We start from the raw sequence: 20,090 nt of genomic DNA on the forward strand, positions 1-20,090 counted from the left end.
GATTATCCTAATTATGACAAAGGTGATGGTAAGCCACAACCAAGTGTAAGATGTGTAGTGCTACATACTTGGCAACTAGTTAATATGGAACCAAAAACTTGAAGTGTCACATTGAAATGTGCCCAAAAGAAATTCATGAGATATTAATTAGATGATGTGATGCAAGGGATCTAAGTATGATGATGCTGCGCTGGCAAATTTGGCGTTAATAGCATTGGACTACCTCAAGAAGCCAGAATAGCACAAATTTGGCAAGAAAAAGTGAAGATCGCTTGGTTTGGTGAGGTAAGGTCGGCATTCATTGGTTGGAGAGTAGCTTGGTTTGGTGAGGTAAGGTCGACATTCATCAGTTGGAGAGTATTTTCGCCATAATTTTGATTATAGGTATTAGAATTGTGCATATGACCTCAATTAGGAAAGCTCTCTTCAGTGTGCACATCATGGTCCCCACGTTAAGCCTGATGGTCCATGTTTCGATCCCAAAATTAACCATTTTCCTCTCTGAATTGTCATTTTAAGTTACTTTTTCCATTTTAAGTTATTTTTCTTTTATGGTAATGTTTACTTTTAGGTGCGTTTTTATTCCGAATTTTGGGCTAGATTTTAACGAGACACTTATTTTATTCTATATTTTATTATTTGGCCATAATTAAAATTTTACATTTTTTCCTTAGCTATTGAATCCCCGCTTGTGGCCTTCAGAAGACATATTTGATTTTTATCAAGAAACCCTAATATAAGAGTTTTCTCTCTATTTGGATCTTTCTCAATCTCAATCTCTAGCTTTCGTTACTTAGCTAGCTATCAAAATAATTCTTAGGCCTCGTTTGGATGTTGAGTTGGTCTCATCTCATCTCAGCTAATCTCATCTCAACATCCAAATACCACTCAAATACAAACACTTTTTAATTTCAAGTTTTAAAATTTTCATCTAATAATTACCTAAACATTACACATTTTCCAAACAATACAAACACTTTTTAATTTCAAGTTTTAAAATTTTCATCTAATAATTACCTAAACATTACACATTTTCCAAACTTCCAAACAAAACATAAAAAAAAATTTAACCTTTTCAAATCTCAAAACAAAAATAATATTAAGAAATTATATCCTAACAAATATTTGAACTTTATAATATTTTTATTCAATTTTTCTCTCCTTTTGCAAAACCCCATAAAACATCCTAACTCATATCATTTCACTATTATTTATAGATTTCTCATCTCAACATCCAAACAAGTCTTTTTTTTTGCCCTGATGTTAGTTGGTATCAGAGCTTTAGCATTTTCCTAGGATAATTTATCATCAATTTTTATGGCTGGTGGTAGAGGTTGTGGTCAGCATGGGCACGTTCCGATTGAAGAAGTCCCTCACCACGATCCTAACGTAAAATATGCGATGATTACAGATTTGTAGAGGTAGATAACATAATTATCCCTGCGTCTACAGGCACAAAACTTGGAGGGTTAGATGTATGCTCATGATTCTGACTCTAGTTTCGAGAACCCGTATCATAATCATGCTCTATTTAGGGAGTACCGTGGTAGGAAGCATGGTGGAGACCTAGGATTTAAAGTTGATCTACCAGAATTTTCTGGCATTCTCCAGGCTAAGGGTTTCATCAATTTGTTGCACGAGGTGGAGTGTATTTTTTATGACAAAGATTTCCCAGATCGTATGAAAGTGAAACTAATCGCCATCAAGTTGAAACGCCGAGCATTTGTTTGGTGGGAGCAGTTGAAGCGATCTCGGGAGCAACAAGGCAAGGCCAAGATTAGTGATTGAGAGATGATGAAGAAAAAGATGAAGGCTCACTTTTTGCCCTTCGGATATACTCAAACCTTATTTCAGTGACTTTAGACGTTGAGGAGTTCTATCAGTTGGTGGCCTAGAATGATCTTTCAGAGACTGAAGAAGAAATGGTGGCACGGTATTTGGGTGGCTTGAGACGGCCTTTGCAGGACATGCTCAGCCTCAACTCTCTATGGACTATTTCTAAGGCCTATCAACTTGCTTTGATCATATAGAAACAGCAGACCAAGCGACCTGCGCCTAGTAGCGATCAAGACACACGAGGGGTCTGTCCATAGGAGACATGCCCTACTTCACATCAACACAAGGTCAGAGTTCAAATGCCACCAATATTTGTGGTTCCAAATGCGAGGAGCCTAGTCGTAGGGCAACCGATTCTAGAAATCTGCTAATTAGAAGGGAAACAACTTTTTGATTTACGAGGATGACTTGGAGGACATTGAGGAGAATGGAGAACCTGTCTATGATGAGGAAGATGATGGTGGGATGTTTTGTACGGCGATGACAATGAGAGCCTTGTCGTTGACCATCGGTATTTGGCCTTTGTTTTGATTGGTCAGAAGTATTTTGACAACACAACGAAGGCCTTGGTTCCATGTGACGGCAGTGGCATAGCAGATTGTGATTCGCTGCTAAAGGTGCCACAGGCGCCATAGATGCTGTCTAAGTTTGAAAGTTTAATGCTAGATGACCTTCCCCATGGCCCTCCACCTATGAGCTAGCATGTATCACTCGTCACTACCATGATCACCAAATTGGCGGATTATGACACCTTCAGATACTTGAATGCAGGAGATCCTTCCTTTGAGAAGATTCTTATGGAGGTAGTTGAAGAAAACTGGAGTGATTTTATATTACAAAAAAACTTTTTGTTTCGTTGCCTATAGCACTTTGGGCGAGGAAAGACTCTTTGATCACCACAAATTACTGTTGGCCCAAGTTGACCAATGACATTGCACGTTATGTGTAGATATGTTTTGTGTGCCAGAGAGCGAAGGGAACCCTCACCAATGTTGGTCTTTACACTCTAAGCCCATTTTCTATTATGTATGGGAATAATCCTTCGGGCATACTTGACTTGACACCCATTCCACGTATTGGTCACCATAACGTAAAGGTAGAGGTGATGGCAACACACCTTCAGGGGATTACACGATCAATTCAAGCAAGCAATTATGGGCATCAAGCAAAGTACAAGGCTAAAGTCTGCAATCACCACTGCTAGGTAGCTTTTTATGTGGGGGATTTTGTTTGGGCTATGCTAACTCATGATCATTTCTTGTTGGAAGCACAGGAAGATTGGACCTTAGAAGTTCTCCAAATGATCAATGAAAATGCATGCAGGTTATGTCTTCCCAGTCATATGAAGACCTCTGACGTGTTCAACATAAAAAATCTCAATCTGCTTTATTGATGTCGATCTGAACTCAAGGGTTAGTTCTTTCCAACCCAGTCTTCATCTAGGTTTGATGATGCTGAGTTGGTAGATTCGATGTTATTAGCACTGGACTACCTCGACAAGGCAGATCAACGCAAGTTTTGCAAGAAAAGGTGAAGATTCCTCATTTCGATGAGGAAAGGTCGGCATCCCTCGGTTGGGCAAGAAAAGGGTGGCGATATTGTGCACGCGTAAGTATGTTGGCCATAAGTTTGACTATGGGTATCATAATCGTGCATATGATCCCAATTTGGAAAGCTCTATTCGGTGTGCACATCGTGGTCACCATGCTACGCCTAGTGGTCCATTTTGAGTTATTTTTATGGTAATGTTTACTTTTAGGAGAAATCTTATTCCAGATTTTGGGCTAGATTTTCATGAGATACTTAGGGCAGGTTTGGGGGGTGAGATGAGAATTTTGTGTTTTGTTTTGAAATTTAAAATATTATGTTTTAATATTATTATTGTTTTGGGATTTGAAAAAGGTGTATTGGGATTTGAAAAAGATGAATTGTTTATTATATTTTATATGAGGATTTGAAAAAGGTGTAATGATGAGATGAGATGAGATGAAAATTTTATGTTTTGTCTTGAGTACCAAACCTGCCCTTTCTCAGAAGACAAATTCAATTTTTATTGAGAAATATAAGATTTTTCTTTCTGTTTGCATCTTTCTCAATCTCAATCCCTAGTTTCCATTGCTTAATTGGCTGTTAGAATAATCTTATACTGCCTCGGCTTCATGGTGTTATGCCAAAATACTAGATTTGTGTTGGTACTTGCTTTTAAATTTGACCTCGAAAAATATAGAGAGATGTGGAGAGGCACAATTGTGAAGTATGAATTACCTTTTCCATTTGTTAAATATTCTGACATAAGATAATCGTTATAATATTTACGTTATGATGTTCTACTTATTTCTAAAAATACTTCTTAGGTTGATTTGGTTAAGATGTGTCATCAAGAAAGAAAAATGGTTAAATGGATGTGGACTTCTATAATTATTGATGGTTATATGTGTGTTACGACACATTTTCTTGATAAGAATTGGGTCTCACAACAAGATTTTTATTTTGACTTTAGAAAATGCTTATTCTAAATATATTTCAGTATAGATGTTAAGAACTCAATTGAATATTAAGAAAGCCCTTGTTTGTGATAGTGAGTCATTTCATCTTTGTTATTGTGCTCATATGTTCAACTTGGTAGTACAAGATGGTTTAAAAGAGATTGATTGTGCTATTTAAGGAGTTCATGAAAGTATCAAATATGTCAAAGGATTACAAACAAGGAAATAAAAGTTTTAGATTCAATCAACCAAATGCCTTTGGATTGTTAGAAAGTATTGAGACAGTATGTCCCTACTAGATGTAATTCTACTTTTCTTATACTTGGGAGTGCTCTTTTTGGTCGTTGTGCTTTTTGCCATTGGATTTTTCTAATTTAAATTTTAAATATGAGTAATGCTACTGTAACACCCTGCTCCTTCCTTCTGACGTACATTCTTTATTTCTGACGCAAGACTTCTTCTTTCTGACATTAGCAAATTCCAAGGGCGGAAATTATGCAATAGTTTGCCTCTTCTCTCTAACGACTGCGAGCCTCGTTATGCGTGCTTGATGACTTGCATAATTTCTTATATTTTATCACTTATTAACTTTAAAATTTAGTCTAAATACCCTATTATTAGACTAAAATGCTAAAATGTTAATAGAAATATTTGGAATTAATGTGTATTCTTGAATTGAGTTTCTATTTACTTTGGGATACTTCTGAGCAGATTTTTATGTTTAATTTCAAAATTTATAAAAGAGCAAGTCCAAACCCTTTCAAATTCAAAGGACTTTCAAGTGGGCAAGGCGTTGAAACAACCTAAGAATTTTCAATGAGTGTAGGACTCTTCAAATAAGGATAATGATGAGATTTGAGAGTAATTTGGATCAAAGTCCAAAATGTGCTAGTAGACAGCATGGATATACTTTAGTATTTTAATCATAACTTTTTGCTCCAATATCAGATTCATGCAATTCTTGATGCGTTGGAAAAATATCTTAAAGGGCTACAAAGTTGTCTCTAATAAGGATTTCCAAATTCAAAAGCCTGAAGTACATTCATGGCTGCCAAGTTCAATCCTAAAATTTAGGCGATTTTGTGTACGGGAATATGAAGACATTAGGGTTTCTTTCCTATCCTATTTAAGCATATCATTAGCACAAAATTGAAGAGTTTTTAGAGGGACATTTCTTTGGAGTTTTTCATTTCAAACACTGCGGCTTGCGAGGGACGATATTGCGGACTACAAGGAGCATTTTCAATGTCATTTTCTTCTATTCTTCTCTCAGAAAAATTATGGTGAATTCGTTTATGTTTAATTTAATTTTTAGCATGAACTAAATTTTCTTTATTCTAGGCAAACGATGTAATTTAGTTCCAAACTATGCTTGCTTTTCTATGTTAATTTGAAGTAATTCTCTTCTATGTTTGTCTGATTTATTCTGAGCTTATTGCTTCTAATTAACTGGTCATTAATTAGATATTTTAATCTTGTGATTTGCTGTCGAAAGAGGGAATTATATAATAGATCTTGGATATTTCGGCATAGGTAATTATAGAGATCGAAAGACTTGTATGAACCTATGTAGTGTTAAAATCATTGGTCTTATTGCTTTCTTACTTTATTAATTTGCATACTCTTGTGTAAAATGATGAAGAAGAATAACTTTCAATTGACTATTGAAAGAGGCTTTTGGATGTTTGTGGAGATTTGCTAACAAACAAAGAGAATTAAATTCAATTAATTAGATGAGTAAAACATAGTAAGGGATTAGGTGAAATCGATTTCCTAGAAGTTTTCTTTCCCGTTGATTTGATCTTCGAACAATATCTTTATTTTCCTTTCAGTATTTTTTTTGAATTAGTTTTATTTTAATTTGAAATTACAAAACTCTTAGTGACTTTTCTAAATAAAGTCGAGATTAGTATAATTTTGGTATTTGTTAAGAGTAAGTTACCAATATCTGAGAACGATACTATTCTCATCACTTTACTATAAAATTACGATACTGTGCACTTGTAGTTATAGCGTGTTTTCAAAGATACTATGTGATTTCTAAAGCTAAAGCTTTGTGTTTTGAAGTTATGTGTATTTTAAATGGAATATTCCCATCGTTATTTAACTAAGTAATATTTTAAATAACTCAATTATAATATCTTTGAAGAGTTCCAAAAATATTATAATTGTGAGAAATCATTTATATAAAATGATTCTAATTATTTAAAATATTATGGGATTTAAATTATGTTTAAAACTCTAATTAAATTAAATGGTTTTATTCTTTTAGAGATGTTAAATAAGACTTCATCATTTTATTAATGATGAAGGAATATTATTTTATAAACTAAACTTTAGTTTAAATAATATTCTACCTTAATTCCTCTTAGTGCTTTTAATTAAGTTAATGTTTATGCATTTTCAAATCAGTGTTTTAATTCTCCATCGTTAGATTGTTTTGAAGATCCCAAGACGAAGGGACTGGATTAAATACCCAGACCCTTTCTCTCTCTCCCTCGTTTTTCTCCCGACTCTCTTTCTCTCCTCCCTCTCCTTCAGCATACGTAGTACACAGCTCTCCCCCATGCCCAATTCCTCCACTGCCCAGCCTGATGCCACCGAGCGCCTGTGAGCCTCACCACCCCTTCCACCGGCACGACCTCACTCCTGCGAGTCCCCCCACACCGGTCTCCCTCTCTCACGCTCTCTCTTCCTCTCTCTCAGCAGTGCACAGCCCGAATGGGCTTGATGTTACTGCCCCACCATGCGCTATCCTCCGGCGCCACAACCTCCACAATAGCCTCCCCTCCCACGAGCTTGGCCTCCATCTCCCTGCCGTTTGCCCCCACGAAGTCCACCTCTCTTGCACGGGTTCTCCACACCCACGGCGAAGCTCCACCTCCTTTGGCCACCGACTACCTCTCCTAGCCATCCCCATGTCCAGTCAAGCCATCATGCATGCTCACCTTCCCTCACTCTCTCTCGAACGCCCACTCTCCCTTAGGCCACCTCCACCATCATACGCCGCCACCCATGGCGTGTGACCACCCTGTTCGGCATCCTCAGGCCACCATCGACCTACCCCAACCACCCATGGCTCCGATTTGCCACCTATGCTCCCTCACTCTCCTTCACTCTCTCATGGCATCTCTCCCTCTCACACACGGCCAGTTTCCCCTCCACCACCGTGGACCGCTGTGCCACCACCACCGAGCCTCCACGGCTCCACTAGCAACCTCCCTTGACCTCCCTTGGTCTAACCCTAAGCCCGAACCGCCACTTTATGTGGTGGGTAGCCACTACGCACGGTGGACAGTCACTACACGTAACTGACCGTCACTGCACACGGCCAGATCCGCCGTGCTATGCTCCTTGCCACCATCACAAGGCCACCATGAGCCCTTCCAAGACCACACTTAGCTATCCAAATGCCCAAATAGCCATTGTACGTGGGTTAGCTGCCACGTACGACCCTTTCAATGTCATCGACTATGACGATCAACAAGCAACACACGGGTTATCCTGTTAATGGTATAATCCTCTATCCCTCGTTATTTATGTTAGATGTTGATCAGGTTGTGGAATGTGTTGTTAGTATTGTGGAGTTTGCTGTATTGTATGGAGGTGTGATGTGCTGTGTATGTGAAGTGTTGTGCGTATCTGTGTGGTGTGTTGTGAAGTGTGGTTGTGGAGTATGTGCTGGCATGTGGAATAGGAAGAGTACACGCTGAGTGTACTCTGTGTGTGGCGTAGTGTGTATGAACGGAGTACACGTGGAGTGTACTCCGTGTGATGGAGTGATGCACCATATGGTGTGTACGCCATAGTGGTGATGTGGTGTAGCGTGTGAGAAGGGAGTATATGCGGAGTGTACTCCAAGAGGTGCAGCGACACACCGTGTGGCATGTCGCAGAGATAATGATGGTTGTATGGTTGATGGGCGTAGAGCATGGTGAGTAGTGTCGAGAACTGTGGAATAGTGTCCCGAAGTAGCTGTGATGTGGCCTGTAGTCTGAGGTGGCAGGGGTCACCGTAATTGACTTATGGCTGGGAGTATGGGTGAAGTAGTAGAACAAGTATAAGAGTGCGTAGCAGAAGCATGACTGGGGAATGTCACGAAGTGACATGGTTACCAAAATTCGTGCTTATGACGGGTGAGGAGTTAGCATAAGAATGGCACAGCGGGATCGTGACGAGATGTCACGATGTGTTAGGAGTACGTGAGGAACCGTACTGGTGATGAGTTAGAAGTTGGCGTAAGAATGGCAAAGTGGGATGTCAGGTGATGTGACAAGGTCACAGTGTAGCTTGAGAGTAGTCTCAAGCTATATGACATGACATAAGCTGTGCTTGTGAACAGAGTCTTGTCGTGTTAAGTGTTGGGATGAATTGTCAAACGGGACGGGTAGCATGAAAAGTCATGCTAGCCGGGTTAAGAGAAGGTTGGTATCGGAGTATGGCTCTTGTCCCTACGAGCAAGTGATCAACATGTTATATATTGGTCTCAGGTGATAAAGGGGAACATACATGTGTAATTTGGTTAGACACATGTGCCAGACGGATTCACCATATGTAATGGGTAATCTGTCCTAGACATAGTTACACGGTACTTAAGCCTCAAAGTTGGCTTAGAGTCGTTTGGCTTGTATGGATGGAAATGAGGATTAGTGTGAGCTAAGATGCATGAACATGGTGATGGGTGTATTGTCTAGGATTGGGATGCATGATTCCATCGGTCGGAATGTGGTTAGTAAGAAGAGTAAGACGAATGTCTTAGTGTCTTAATCCTAAGGTGAATCACGGGTTCACTTTAGTGGATGAGCACTCGAGGCAAGAACGTCGAGTTTGGAAGAGGTAGTGACCGTAAGTGGTCCCCGAAGGTTTTAGCATAGTAAAGGACACGTAATAGCACAGGATAGAAGAAAAGTGTTCCAAGTGAAGTGTAGCTTATGTCTTCTAAGTTTAGATAGAGAATGGCGCTAAGGTTATGTGTATGCAGGTTGCCATCTGACACGCATATGAATGGATTGCATGATATGAAAGTGACATGGAGTCCAGGTAGGTATTGCGTTCATACTCTTCTAGAGTTTTCTAAAATATAAGAAATGAAAACGAAATGCTTTTCCTTTACAAAATGATACGAAAGATGTTTTACGAAAGCATGCTAAGTATAAGTGTTTAGAGGTATACGTATGTACGACCCCTCCTTGGAAGTCCCTGTTTACACACCCAAAAGTATTAATTGTACGCATGTGAATGGATGACTATACGCAATATCTCTTGTATGTATTTTCTAAGAAAAGAAAAGAAATCTCGAGGCATGTGCCTCGAGCTTTAACTGATGCTTTGACTGACGCGAAGAAAGTGTTTTAAAATGGTCCTTATGAATTGATGTTTTAATACCCCTATGAACTGATATTTTATGGTTGCCATGAAAGACAATGTTTAAGCCCATGCTTTTAAATGATGTTTTTCCATGAATGAACTCTTAAATGAAAAGGATTGAAAAGGAAAGGACTGGATTGAATGAAAGGACTAAACTAAAAGAATGGAATGAACGTTTAATGTATAAAAATATGTAACAGCCATATGAATGAATGAAAAGGGTACCAATGAATGGACATATTGCAATGCCAGTTAAGTAGTACTAGTAGTGCACCCAGTGTTGCCTCCCATGAAAGGGATTCCCAACCCTTGGCCATGGGCGGAGTCCAGGTCCAAAGGAAGACCGCTAACCCCAACACACCGGGCGTAACAATGTGTACCGGCCAATGAAAGTGATAAGAATGAATGTATGAACGCATCACACATTGATGTTTTCAAACGAAGAAATGAAGGCACTAATGAGAGATACGTTTACGAAGAGAAAACCCTTTTTTAAAGAAAAACCCCATACAGTGATGTTTTCAAACGAAAGCACGTATGTATGTATGCATCTACGTATAGTATATATGAATGATGAATGCATGAATGAAAACCTATGTTGTTTTATTTTAACTGTATGAAGTAATGCTTACGAGTCATCGACTCCTTTTAGTTTTTATGCATGCCCCTCCCCCCACAGGAACTGAATGAGAAGTACGCATCAAGACGGACACGACCCAAGGGGAAGAGCATGAAAGTCTAGGCATGACTCATTAAATGTATGAGATGCATTTTTATTATTAAAATTAATGTTTTCCACTGTAAACCTCTTTTATTCTCAAAGCATATTTTATTTATAACGTAGAGTCTTGCACCCTGGGTATGGAAGTAAAAAGTTTTAAATTGAACGGTAATTCCCGTCGCCTTTTCTAAAATCATTTTATAAAAAGTCCCACCACAAGGACGGATGTTACAACTACTCATCATCCCAATTTTCATCATCCGCTCATGGTCCCATGATGTGGCATTAGATGATTGGAGACTATTTATTTTATTTCACTTGTGAGCATATCATTGAATGCCTCATTATAGGATGATGAGAAAAGTGATAATGAATAGATTTTTTCTTTAAATATTGTTTATCTACATCTAACTAGGTGAAGGTGGAAAATATTAGCACTTTCTTGGCTATTTTTCGTGATGCCACTTGTGACTGTTCTATAACTAAATACCCATGGCCAATTTTTATTTTCTAGTAGTTTTTATGATTTAATTGACATTAAAGGAATAGTGTGAGAGTGAAGAAGACTACATTAGATAAATTTCTTATCAAATGCTTACTAAATTTGAAAGATATTGGTCAGAGTTCAATGTGATGCTAGTTATAATAGTTATACTGGATCCTGAATACAGGTTTCAATTTGTAGAATTTTCTTATAAGAACCTTTTTGGAAATAGTTCCAAAGAGTATTAACATGTTAATGTAAAATTGACATCTCTTTTCACAGAATATAGTTTCGGTGCTTCTGCAAGTTCATCCACAACTTTTGAAAGTAATGATTGCAGACTTGTACAAGATGTTCAATTTAGATCTTTTAGTAGTGAGCAATGTTTTAAATTCCATTCCGGTGATCATCCCGATTTAAGTATTGGAATAGAATATTTCGGTATCGATGCGTTACGGTGTACCATACTGTCTTAGGCTTAGCTATATGTATTTAATAAAAGAAACATATATATATGTATTTGTGTGTGGAAGAATTGAAGATTTCTAAAATGAATATAGGTTGAAAACTTAAAAAAAAAGGTAGATATTGGTGTTAAAAGATAATATTAAAAAATACAAACATTACTTGAGGCACAAGAAAAAAACAACGAGTTGAAGAATTATTAAAAATGATAAGATTTATATAAAAAAAAAAAAAAGGAGAGTGAGGGGATATATTTAAAGTTACAAAAAAAACTAAATTATATAAATTCCTTTTAGATTTTAAAATTACATGATTGCTATCTAGATTTAAATTTACAAAAATGCTATCTAGGCTCAAGAAAAATGCAAAATTTCTATTAAAATAGTCTGGAATAGAATGTGGTTCAAAATTGGCCGAAAACACTGAAATTTGGAACGAAACAGAATGAGGATACCAGGTAATACACTGGAATGAAAAATCCTTGCCGGAACGTAACCGAATTCAAAACTATAGTAGGAAGACTAGATAGGTAATGAAGGTAAAATAATATTTTTTTTATTTAATGAATTATGTGTGGTATTGTTGTTTTATTTCATAATAGCTTGAAACTTTTTATTTTTTTGGTTTTTTGTATAAAAATTTGATTTACAGGTGATCTTGTTGCCCACATACAAAGAGTCAATTGGAGCTCTATTTGGATAAACCTAGTGCAGATAGAAATGTAGACCTTGATATTCTTGCATTTTGGAAAGGAAATGAATTTCGTTATCTCGAATCCCAATCTTGCTTATATGGATCATGATATTTTGAATGTTCCTGCTTTTATAGTTGCATCTGAATCTACCTTAAGTGTTAGTGTACGTATCATCGATCAGTTTAGGAGTGTACTAAATCCATATATTGTTGAAGTACTAATTTACACAATGGACTCATATGGTGATTAAGGTAACGTTATTTTCATTTTGTTAAATAATTGATTGTGCTGCTTTCAATACAATAATTTTATTTGACATGAAACTTATAAATGCCATATTGTTTACTAGAAACACAATAAATAAAATTGCACGAGCTAACTGAAGATGTTATGGGGTTGGATATCAGAAGAGCAAAGCGCATACTCCACTTCGGTCTTCAAGTTTTATAAATGTTTAGATTTATGTTTGTTAAATTTGGAATTGCAACATTAATATTATTACAATATGTTTGTTTATTAATGTTGGGTTGTAATTTTGGTATTTTTCCAATATGCTTATGTTTGTTATTGTTAGGATTGTAATATTGGTTTTATGATAGGTTAATATCTATATTTTTTTATTAGTAGGTAGTCTTATTATTTTCTTTGGAGATATTGTGAGCACTAAAAATTATAAATTTTCATTTTCATTTGAAATTATGTTTATCAGGTCAATTGAGTATATGGGTCAATTAAACCCATTTACATAGAATGGATTGAAACGAGTCATGTCATTTGGGCCCATTTCTAATTGATTGTTAAATGGGTTATGCAAGTTGTGCCGTGTCGTCCATTATTTATATGGGTTGTATTAGGATTTCGAAATCTGACTTGTTTAATTGAATGGGTCGTTTTTAGGTTGACCTATGTAGTTATATATTTATGACTTGACACGATACAAACACGATTTGTGAAACATGAATTGCACCCCAATTAGTGAAACTCAAGCATGAGTTGAATAGCTCGTGTGCTTCACATGCTGGTCCAATGGCGGTGATCCTTGCGTATGTCTTCTTGAAGATCGACATCCTAAGAGTTTGGATGGGTGTGTGTCTTCATTTGAGTGCTAGAAGACGGTGGATCTAAACATTTCTGACCTAGAAGAAAGAGAAAACTAAGCGAAAAATACCCTAGATTTATGGTTCAGAGAGGGGCAGGATGAGAAGAGGGGAAAAGCACAAGCTCCTCCCGCACCAATGATGGAAGATAATGTTTTTATGTTAGAAGGATGAAGATAATAGTTTAGAGAGATGTTGATTGGTTTTTAGCATCTATTTGGCTTACTACTTTAAAAATGATCATGCCATGGACAAAAAGCTGACAGACATATATCCACACATTTGCATAAAAAGGACCAATGATTTTCCTATGATAAAAGTGTCGTATTTAGTAAAATTGGTTGTTTATACAATTCACTCTTGACACCTATCCATCATGTAAGAGAGAGCCCTCATATAGTTATAGCAAGTTTGATGATTTTGAAGGAAAGGAAGATAGGGTGCTACAGTTTCTAGATATTAGTTGTGTGAAGATCTCTTCAGTACGTGAATACCCTTTTATGTCTGTAGTTACCAGTTTAAGAGTAGTTTTCTATTTTCTATTGCTGCCCCAATTTACTTTTTTGCTTTGCCTGGGTTGTGGGTAGGGCCTAAGGGAGAGATTATAAATGATATCATGCTTAGAAAGATAAGTAAAGAGTATGAGGGAAAGCTTATTTAGTATGACATTATTAGAAAGACTACAGAGCATGAAAGAAAGCCCTATTTTGTAAAGCTAAACAATTATTTTAGTCTTTTAGGGGATTGTGAAACCAAATCAAGAGATCAAAAGCTATGTTGCATTGCACACAACAATTACTAACTAGCTATAACAATGAGGGGAATTCATGTAGATTCTTGAACCAAAAGCCAAAATATTTAGTCCAGCCACTTTGTTGGTTTCTCTTACCCTAAAACGCTTCTTTTATGGATGTTCTGCATATTAATGCAACTAAACTATATTGACTAAATTGTGTTTTGGATACAATGAAAAGATAACCTCACAAAAGCACTTCCGTTTTCCTCTCATTTAATGGGAGACATTAATCAATTATGGACACAATATCTCAATATAAACATATACATAGAGTGTGTCTCGGGTTGTGCTATGTCATCATTAGACACTTGAAATTTGATGCTTTCTTAAACTAAATGTAGTTTTATTGAAGCCTTGTTCACCATGTGAGTTTGATGTTTCCAACTAATATTGGTTTTATAAGGAGCTGCCTATATATATACATAAATTGTACGCTCATGCTAATCCATATAGGTATGGGATAGTAAAACTATATTAATTCCCTGATATTTTTTCACATGGTACATGTACATCAAGTATAGATATATATACATAGAAATGGCTAAATTGATGGATTTGTTCAAGGAAAGAAAATATATGGAGAATGTGTTGGTAGGCATAAAGACTTGATCTTCAATGCTTGATCCCTAGAAGTGGCCATCATTATTTAATTTGTCTTGATCTATGGTTGTAATGGGGAGAGCTTTGTCAGTCTTAGCCTTAACATGATCTTTGGGATTGACTGAATATGTTATCTTGATTATGGAAACTCTCACGTCCCCTCAAGCTCATTGGGATGAGATAGACAATGAGCTTGTGTCGGGGAAGAGAAAATTTAGGGGCAACTAGAGGATTAGTGAGAACATCTATAGGTTGATATCTCCAACAGATGAACTGGACTTTGAGGTGCCCTTGAGCCACTTTTTCACACACAAAATGAAAGTCAACTGCTACATGTTTTGTACGGGCACGAAAAACTGGTTTGACTGAAAGATAAGTAGCCCCAATGTTGCCACACCACAAAGTAGGAGGTTAATGGAGAAAAATGCTAAGTTCCTTGAGAAGACCATGGAGCTAAATGAGTTTGGCTATATAATTGCTTAAGGCTTTTATTCAATTTCGGTGCTAGAGTGAGCATTAATGTGTTGTTTGTGAGGGCTCCAGGAGATAAAGATTAGTAGGATAGAATATTAAGACTTCTCTAGTAGACACACAATCATTTGGGCACCTAGCTCAATTTGCATTAGAAAAGGCTTGTAAGGAAGGGTTTTCATTGGGACAAATGAGCAATCCAATGGCAGAAATAGCCTTGAGATAGTGAAGAATTATTTTGACAATGGTCAAATGATTAATAGTGGGATGATGCATATATTGACAAACATTATGGACCGCAAAGGATAAATCTGGCTAGGTCGAAAGGATGTATTGGAGGGCCCCGACAATGCTATGATAAAGGGTAGGATCAGGGAAAGGGCCATTATCAAACAATTTTAAAAAATGGGCTGAGGATATGGGTGTGGGATTGTTTTGGCATTAGACATTTTTTTTTTCTAAGTAGGTCTAAAATACACTTATGCTAGGAAAGAAACAACCACCATTGTGAGATTAGGTCTCGATGCCCAAGAAAAAATGAAGTTGGCCCAAGTCCTTCATGGGGAGGCCTTGTCGAAGCTAATTAACTAGAGAGGAGATGATAGCCATGGTGGAGCCAATAACCAAGATATCATCTACGTAAATGCAAATAAAGATCTAGAGAGGATTGCCTATGGATGAACATGGATTTTTCAGCTTTAGATGCATAGAAATCGAGTTCAAAGAGTCGGGCATTGAGTTTGGAAAACCATGATCTTAGTGCTTGTTTGAGGCCATAAATGGCCTTATGAAGTTAGCACACATTGTAAGGATATTGAGGATGTACAAATTCTTGCAGTTGAGCCATGAAGACAAAATTGGCGAGTTCACCATGCAAGAATGCATTTTAAACATCGAGTTGTCAGATGAGCCATGAGCAGATGATGACAATGGAGAGGATGAGTCGGTTGTCTCAAGCTTCATCACTAGATTGTAGGTCTCTTTGTAATCAAGACTAGGCTACCGAGAAAAAGACCCTTGCCCACAAGTTGAGCTTTGTGGTGGTGAATAGTGCTATCAACATCGTACTTGAGGCAATAGACCCATTTATTGCCAACGATGTTCATGTGGGGAGCAACTGGTACCAAAGATCATGTCTTGTTGTGTAAAAGAGTATCAAATTCTTCATTCATGGTAGGGGTGTAACCAGTCCAGTTCGGTCCGATTTTGGACAGATTTTGGAACTAAACCGATATACACTCTTGTGAGTTTAAGAACTAATATAGATTGATTCATTACCAAAACCAGAATTTTTGGTTTTTTCGGATTTGGTTCGATCTAGTCTGATTTTTCTAGTTTGCCATTTACACATGTGGCACTACATAAATTTAGTATTATATTTCTTTCAACACTAAATTTAATTGTTATAATTTAGTATTTATTATTAACAATTATAAATTCATTAGTGTCTAATTATACTAGTATAGTATAAGTAGTGTCTAACGTATTAGTTATTAGTGAGATTAACTTATTATTTATAAGACTAATAAACATGAATAATAAGATTAAAACTAAACCATTCAATTGGTTTTCCATTTTTTTTACACCCCTAGTTCATGGCACATTGCCAGCTAGGACCCTTGTTGGCAGTGGTGAAGCAAGTGGGTTTGAGAGGTGGTGAGGTGGAAGTGGTAGCCAACACATGGGCATAATATGGTATTGTCTCGTCAGTATGCTGCTTGTGACAATGAATGTTGTTCTCTAGTTGCCTCCTCATTGGATGAGTAGGTGGAACAACAATGCAGGTAGAAGGAGCAGACTCAAGTGTTGGTGAGATAGAGAGTGGTTCTGTTGGTGATGTTCATGCAATAGGCAATGTTGAAGAAGATGAGGGCTTAGTGAGATCACCTGACGTAGGGGTGTTCATCCGGGTTCCAACCCGGGAACCCGGGTCTACCCTGACCGGGACCCGGGTTTCAAATCCGAGCCAAAATCCGGACCGGGTTGGTCCGGGTCAGACCCGAGCAGGAATCCGAGGTTTTCAAAACCTGGATTCCGGGTTGAACCCGGATTTTTTTTTTTTTACAAAAGCTTTTTTATTATTAATTGTACTTCAAATATTTTGTCTCCATTTAGAATTTAAAATCATATTCTCAATAGAAAACCAATATAAATCTCTTTTAGTCTTACTTCTTATTACAACATAAGCATATAAACAATTAATTAACTTTTTAACTAAATGCATGTAAAAAAAAAAATCAATATTTATCATGTAAAATGCATGCGACATACAAGATGCAATCAACTACATATTACATTGTTTGAACTAATTTGCTAAGAATATTACAAAACACATACATTGCTTTAATTAAACTCTAATACACAACAAATTGTTTACAAAAAATCAAAAAATTTTCCTTCAATTAGCTCTTCTTCCAACAATCACAGGATAACTCTCTTGACTTAATCAGAAGCTAGTATTTGATGTTGTTGCACGCCATATGGGAAAGGAGCATTTGTTACAACCTGTACAAACTAGAAGCAATATAATAGGTCATTGTTAGGTGGTTGATTGTTACAACCTGCAGTGCTCTAGAACTAATCTCAGTGTAATTTATAGCTGAAAACTACTCGTTCATGCATGAAGTTCATGATTAGGTGGCTGATTGGGAGACTAAAGCTGCTTACTGCTAAAATTTAGTAGAACCTTAAGGCTTATCCCATTGGCAATGAGCATGCACTGCATGGATGCACGGATGTGTTGATAGAATTGTAATGCAAACATTTAGCTGCTGATTGCTTGTAGCTTCGTGATCTTTTCTTTCTATTTACAATCGTTTGAATAGAGAACTATGTTTAGCGAATAGTGTGTGATCATGTTGTAATTCCATCCTCTGCTATTTCCAGGAAAAGGAGATGAACAAAAAAACTTTAATAATATTGATTTAAAAAAACAAAGATGGGAAAAAGAAAAAAAAAAAGAAAGAAGAAGACTGTAACAGCCCGCTAGAAATTCATTGGTGGAATTTCTATTGACTTTAGAAATCTCGTGAAAACCCCCTAAGTTTTTACGAATCGACCAATCGCATAGGTTTTAGTCTGTCAATATAGTCAGTGTTATCACTCACTATGGTGCTAGTAATATGAGTTTAATTATTTGAGGTAGTTAGAAGTGTCAGAATGCGTTATGGTCTACACCATTAGACTTAGAGGATTATTTAGGATTTTATGGCGCAATAACTTATTTTCATAATTCCGGACGAAACGTCTGTTGAATTTTGTGAAATTATTTTTAGGGGCACTTCGGGGTTGTAACGACCCGATCTTATATTTAGGAATAAATTACAGATAAAATTCTTTTAATAAGTTAAAGCGAATTATCAGATGATTTTTTTTATTATTTAGAGTTAAGTCTCCATTATTATTATTTTATTTTATTTTTAGCTTTTATTCCAAGCACGTGTGTTAGAGTCCAACACTATTCCTACTCTTATTTTTCCTCTTCACGATAAAACTCCTAACTACCGAAAATTTCTTTTAGCAGCCATGCACGTACGCCTCTCAACTCCAAACCCGTACGTTTCTTCTCCTTCGTCACTAGGGTTTTCTTTGGTCTATATATAGAGCTAGGCTCATTTCGTCCATCCGGAGCCAAATTCTTTCCAGCTTGAACAACCACACTCAGCCCCTTTAAACACAGCAAACTCACGTTATCCCCAAGCAAACCCAGACAACAAGCCCTCGCCGCTGCCCACCCACACGAAACCGTAGCCAGCAAAAGCCTCCGTCTGATAGCCACCGCCCAGCCCGTTGGTAAACTGTGAACCCCACGTAGTCCCACCGCTGCCTCTGTGTTACGACCCCTTAGCGCCGTCCCTTCACCCTAGTTTGTCGTCCAAAAGCCTCTGTTTTTCCTCTCCTAAAACAGAGTGCGATTTCCACCTTGAACCACGCAAACCAGTCAGCCTCCCCCTCGTCATCTCTGCCCGCACAGAGAGCATCGCCTGACGCTGCACGCCACTCCAAGTTCGTCGTCCTCGCCTTGGTAAGCCACGCCGAACTCTCCCACTGTTTCTTTCCATCGCCCTCCCTCACGCAGTGCTCATCCTCCTCCCATAAATCTCTTTCTCTCACTGCATCGCACCACCATACTCAGTGGAGCCTTCGGTTGCGCCGTCGTGACCCCCTGCCAGCCACCCAGACTACCATCACAGTGAGTTTCTTCATCCCTTGGTGAGTTTTGGACCATCGCAACCCTCTCTCCCTCAACTCTGTTTTTTTGCCTTAGTTTTGGTTAGCCATGTTTCGGGTTCTAGGAAGAACCCTTAGTTTCTGATGGGCCTTGGGCCTTAGGCCCGTATGAGGGTGAGATGGGCTTATTTTCATTTTGTTTGGACTCAAGTAGTACAGTATTATATTTATGGGCTAGATTTCAACTCTTACAAAATTCTAATGATCTTTAAATAGACTTATATTTTTATTGGACTTGAGGTTAATTAGATTTGTATCATAGTGATAGAGTTGTATTTTTAAGTTCTGCATATAAACTCTAGATATACAGAATTGATGTCAATATTATGGAGTCAATGTGATTTTAGAGTTTGAAAGATCAAAGTTAATGAAAAATATAGATTAAGTTGGAATTTCTAGTTTAATTAAGAGGTATGTCTTTAAGTAGAAATTTACGTAAACTACGTAAACTACGTGTCTATCTTATAGGAAATCAGTCGCGCCCGGAAATATTGGATTAGCGCTACGAGGTAAGTAGCATGATCATATCCTTACGCTTATGTACAGTGAGCTGTTTGTCTTTTTATAAAAGATATTATGCATGTATGCCCTTTATTGGAAACCCCTTTTTATGTACCCAAAATATGATAAAATTATGAAAAAGTCATGATTTTATGTGAAAGATTATTCATGAAATTATTTATGAAATGCGTGATTTTATGTGAAAATTATTCATAAAATTATTTATAAAATGCATGATTTTATGTGAAGATTATTCATAAAATTATTTATAAAATGCATGATTTTATGTGAAAGATTATTCATGAAATTATTTATGAAATGCGTGATTTTATGTGAAAATTA

Source organism: Juglans regia, chromosome 6, assembly GCF_001411555.2.
Source record: "Juglans regia cultivar Chandler chromosome 6, Walnut 2.0, whole genome shotgun sequence".
NCBI classification, from domain to species: Eukaryota; Viridiplantae; Streptophyta; class Magnoliopsida; order Fagales; family Juglandaceae; genus Juglans; species Juglans regia.